The following is a 4,279-nucleotide window of genomic DNA, read 5'->3' on the forward strand; positions in this document are numbered from 1 at the left end:
TTCTATCGATTTGTAAGGTCCCTAGAAAAGTGATGACTTATACAGTATGTCCAAGTCTACTTCACACCTAATGTAATATTTGAAATCACACGAGGTTCCGAAACGAAAATCGCCGGGTATCTAGCGTTAAAAAAAATGAAAGTTAACTTTAGGCCTAAAAGCTTTTATTTAGGTCTAATTAGGCCTAAGGTTAGCTTTTATGCATGTTTAGGATACTTTCTGTATTAGTAAAACAATGACCTGTGACGGGTATCCCCACACTCCGCCCGGGCGTTAATTTTACCCATCACAGTCACGGCACAGAGCCTCGTATATGTTGGACAGCGGCCACGCTATCACTGAAAACACCTTACGTACGCATAAAAACCCCGGATACACGAAGCGATCCGAAAAGGCACACACGAATTTTTAACAGTGAATTGTGTACAATTGTTGGCAAGATTTCCGCACAGGTCCCTACTTCATTATGCATACGGCCCTTTGTTTCAAGAAAACAATAGCGATAACAATAGACGCCCTTTGGGAGTGTAGCGCTTTGTTTGGTCTTCTCAGAGGTTTTTTTTTCTAAGTCTATATGGACTTAAATAAAATCGGTAAAAATTTTGACTGAAATACGGAAAATCGAACATTTTCAACTTAATTTTTGCACTTTTCTAGCAATTTTAGCCATTTGTCAATTTTAAAATAAGCGAAAGAAGTGGAATTTTAAGAAATCTTTGTACAAATACGGTTCAGATTCTCATGTACAAAACAAACGGACCAAATAAAAGTTTGCAGAAATTGAATGCCTACCTTCTTTTTGCTCTTAAAATTGTCCTTCGTTTCTTTGTCAATTCACCAAAGCACTGCAAAGTGAGGGTTTGTTTTCTTTCCTGTATAATGTACGGCTCTTTTCGCCGAATCACGAGCGGTACATAGAGAGGGCTCTTTATCGCACATTGTACAAATCAGCGATATGCTCAATGATGTTTCCGAATGGATCACTTTTGTTTTGCTGACGCCATAACCACTCCTGTAGGTAGCTTTCAAACAGATCCACGGATGTTCCTGTACGAGGCATACTTCGTTTTACTCCCCACCATGTATTTTCAATGCGCTGCGTGTGGGCAAGCGTGTCTGGGTCAACGAAGTTTAGGCGATGGTTAACTCTGAGATGATGATAGCCCTCGTCTTGTAGGCAATCGTAAGCTTTCCACATGTCGCTAATCACGCGTGTTCCAGGCAATATTTGAGCGCGGATAATTGACAAGAGTGTCTCTTTATCCCTGCGCTCTACCGGGACAAGGAAGCAGGCCTTGGTTTCCCGGCAAATGCCACCAAAGACCCACTGTCCTTCGATGTAGCGACCTTTGTGATACTTCATCTTGCCAAACTTGGACTCCTCAATGTCAACAGTTGTACCAGGACCGCCTATTGGCCTCGCATGTTGTTTCATTATTCTATCTGCACAAACCTCCCGGCAATAGTTATACCAATGTATCACCGTTTCTGTCGAGGTGGTTTCTTCGTCTAACGCGGTTTCGTGCACTGCTTGTGTTGTGGTGCATTTATGCGCCCAAGCGTAAGTTAGGGCTAATATTTTTTCAAGGGAAAGCTTACTACCAGAAAACCATGACTTCTGGTGGATTGAAGCTTGTCCATTGCAGTTTTTTCTAGAGCATCGCCAAACAAATCCATCCCCCGATGCAGTTCGTCTTTGCCATTTGAGTGCGTTTCCGCACTCAGGTTTAGGGCATTTCATTGACGACGAGAGTAGATTGTGCTCTTTGCACCACTCTATGCACCGCTCGTGATCGGCTAAAAGTCGGGATAGTTTCCATAAGTTTATATTTGATTCTTGAGAGGCGGCCATCAAGTTTCAAAATTCACAGTTTGCTGAAAAAGAGGGGTTAACGTCGACTCAAAGATTTTATATTGCAATAAATCGTGCATAAAAAATTTCCCATATAGGATGCCCCAATCACAAGGAGGTATACTCTTCCGTGCAGTGTTCTTTTAAGTGTGCAGCACGGTGGATGAAAAAAACAAGCAATTCAGACATTCACAGATATGCTCGATTAACCTCCAAAAGAATTTTACTGGGTTCAACCTTAAGCCTAAAGGGTTACGGTTAGCATTATTAAGGGGTGACGTTGTTTCAAAAGAAGCAAAATCAGTGCATTTATTGGTGGTCGGCACGGCACGCGTATATAATTACTTATCATTGTTATGTAAATTGTCGTCCAGAATTCCAAAAAAAAATCATTATCAAGGTGTGAATTAGCAACTTGACACGTTAGCTCAGTGGTCTAGAAGAGGGACAAGTAATCCAGAGGTTTACAGTGGTACGGAGTTCAAGGCAGACTGCGAGAGACTTCGAAAAAAGGACAGAAAAAGCCGAGCGGGATCTGGAGAAGACAGACAGGACAAAGGAATCGAAAGAGGAAAGCTGGGATGATAAGAAAGAGAGACGTTGTGAGCAAAAAGGGCAAAGAAAAGAGAGAGGGTGAAAAAAGAGAGGGAGCCAGCGAGAGAGAGAGAGAGAATGAGATCCACTTTTGATCATCCCGTAAGTACAAATTAGCCATGTATATATTCGATTCCCTTGGGTATACGCATTGTTCTAGAAAACAATAGCGCGAATGAATAATTAATATATTCTGCATGCATAATGAAGTAGGGACCTGTACGGAAATCATTCCAGTTTTTTTACCAACGCACAGGGTCAAGACAAGGTAAGATAACGAGGGAATTGTATATACTTCACAAAATTTGCCATTTTCCAAATTCCATCGGCATTATTCCTATTGGAAGTTCAGATCGCTGTAATTCGAATACATGATAGCGGGCGACGCAACATACAATTGTACGATTGTTTGAAGGCTATTCAACATGATGCCTATGGTCGTCCAAATGTTTGAGTTTTCGCTGAGTTGTATCCCATGTCCCTAGATTCCATTCGCTGTCGCTAATGCTTATTTGTTATCGCTAAATTTCATTCGCTATCGCTAGAACTCATTCGCTTTCGCTAAAACTCATTCACTGTCGCTAAAACTCATTCTCTGTCGCTAAAACTCATTCGCTAGCGCTAAAGCTCATTCGCTATCGTTAAACCTCATTCGCTATCGCTAAGCTACATTCGCAGTTGCTAAAACTCATTCGCTGTCGCTAAATTCCATTCAATGTCGCTAATACACATTGGCTATCGCTAAAAGCCATTCGCTATTGCTAAAACTTATTCGCTGTCGCAAATATTCCTTCGCTAGCGCTGAATTAGCCTAATTTGCATTCCCTAATTTAAGAGACATTTTCCGAGAAAATCGAAAATCGCAAGACACTCGTAAAAAAAATCGATTTTTTTTTTTTTGCCGAAACACCCCTTTTAGTGACCTAATTCAAGAAAAAATAGTTTTGGGTTCAAGCGATTCATTGTACGGGAGAAAGAACAAAGAGTTTGAAAAATCGATTTATTGCTGGTTTTTCGCGCTTAAAAACAACAGAATCCGACCTCAAATTCGAGAAAACGGTGAACGCATAAGAAACAATCCCTAACATCGAAACTTCAGGCGAATATTATTTCGTTCTTAATCTTTAAAGCCCTAAAAGAAAATTTGAAGAAATAATTTTTTTACATTTACAATCGACAAGTTTAAAAAGGACATATTTGTGTCTCTTGAAATGTTTAACTTAGAAAATGAAAGCGAACTTAAACCGTTGAAAAAGCCCTCTGGTATATGCCGCTTCCTAGTAAAACCCATATAGAATAAAGCCTTGGCTATTGAAGTCAATTACGGGAAAGTTTTAGCTCTGGAAATTAAATACAGCCCTGACACTGGAGTAAGCATTTTGAGAATTTAATTTAATAAAATGTATGCAAATTAGACGGCCCGCTGAAGGAATTCATACTAAACGCAAAGTTTAGTGCAAAAGGACTACTTACTGTTGCTTGTAATATGTTTTTACAGTGAAAATGTGATTTCTAGCTTTCAGCTGTGTTGGTGAGAGCCGTAAATAAACTTTTTATATGACGACTGAAAAACGTTTGTTCAGCCACATTGCCGCAGCGAAATCATTGAGATCGCAACTTCGAACTGAAACTGTCATCGCTTGATGAAACTCCGTTACCACAATGGTAAAATAGTTTTCTTCAGGGGGAAAAAGCAGAATTACAGGCTGTAAAATGCATTCGAAACCGTTGACTTCGATTTTGAATTTGTTTAGTTAAGATTTCAAGCCACCACAAGGTCTTATGACTTCTACTGACCCACGAAATACTCAATAGCTTCTGTTTTCGGTCTTT

Source organism: Montipora capricornis, chromosome 6, assembly GCF_036669925.1.
Source record: "Montipora capricornis isolate CH-2021 chromosome 6, ASM3666992v2, whole genome shotgun sequence".
Lineage (NCBI taxonomy): Eukaryota > Metazoa > Cnidaria > Anthozoa > Scleractinia > Acroporidae > Montipora > Montipora capricornis.